Here is a 1,193-nt window from a genome sequence, read left to right as displayed (position 1 = left end):
TTTATTCTTTTACTCATTTATTCATGTTTCCTGTTGTCAGTAAATGAAATATAATTGTTTCATTAACTTGTGCATTCATTAATTGACTGAAAATTGAGATGTATTCACCTTGGCTGCGTTTGTCTATTGTGTATTCATGCATAGCTATGGCATATGACAAAACGAATTACATTTTGCTTGTTTTACTATATATATATATATATAATTATTGGTCAGCATTTATCATTATTATTGTTCGTAAGTGTTGGGGTGGGCTAGCAATGCATTCTGCGGTAATCTTAATTTTTTAGTAGTAATACATTTTTCGAGTGTAAAATTAAAATCTTCTCCAAAGGCGAGATCTTCTAGCGGCTGATCGACGTCTCCTTTGTGCAGATATTACAAATATTGCAAACGCTGAGGAAAACTGTACTAGGTAGTGTTGTGGAGTTACTGATGCTATGAGGTGTTAGTGCACCTGTCCCTCTTATGTTCTATTTTTATTAATACTGCAGAACTTATAATTACATACAAGCTCAGGGAAAGATGGTTGTATCTTTAACAATGAACAATCATAATGACAAAAAAAAACAGAAAACATAACTGGGTTTGCATAAATCATTGTATGAGATTATATACACAGAAAAAAGGCACAATGACAAGGTTAAATATCTTTAATCATAATATTCATATAATCAATGCATCAAAATATTGCATTTGTTGTTGTTGTTTATAAGCCGGAGGGATGAAACAAGAGAGTTAAATTCAACAAGAAAAATAGGAAAACAAAGGAGATTTAAGATGGTTTTGTTTGTGGATGAAAAATATTGCACATAAAATATATATATTCAAGAGATAACAATTTTGGGTTATCATAAGGAAGAATAATATATTTAAGGATTAAACTGTGGGTCATATTAGTTAGTAGGGGTTAAATATATAAAAATTTAAATCAACCCAAAATGTATTGGTGATACTACAATCACAATAAAAGGGCAGCTGTTTCTTCAACAAGACCACAAAATGAGGAAATTTCATAAACATCAAAATATTTATAGAGAGATCAATTAAACCTGTCGCTCGTATCTTTTAAGTTGTTGCGCTTGTAACGTCGTAGATCACATGATAACGTCAACATGGCGGATGAAGTCCGGATCTCATTCATACTTAACGAGATTTGGCTGTAGAGTACCTACTCTTTTAGCGCTCGTTAA

This window comes from Sinocyclocheilus rhinocerous, unplaced genomic scaffold, assembly GCF_001515625.1.
Source record: "Sinocyclocheilus rhinocerous isolate Xijiao unplaced genomic scaffold, SAMN03320098_v1.1 scaffold3801, whole genome shotgun sequence".
Lineage (NCBI taxonomy): Eukaryota > Metazoa > Chordata > Actinopteri > Cypriniformes > Cyprinidae > Sinocyclocheilus > Sinocyclocheilus rhinocerous.
This window is presented reverse-complemented; position numbering follows the sequence as displayed.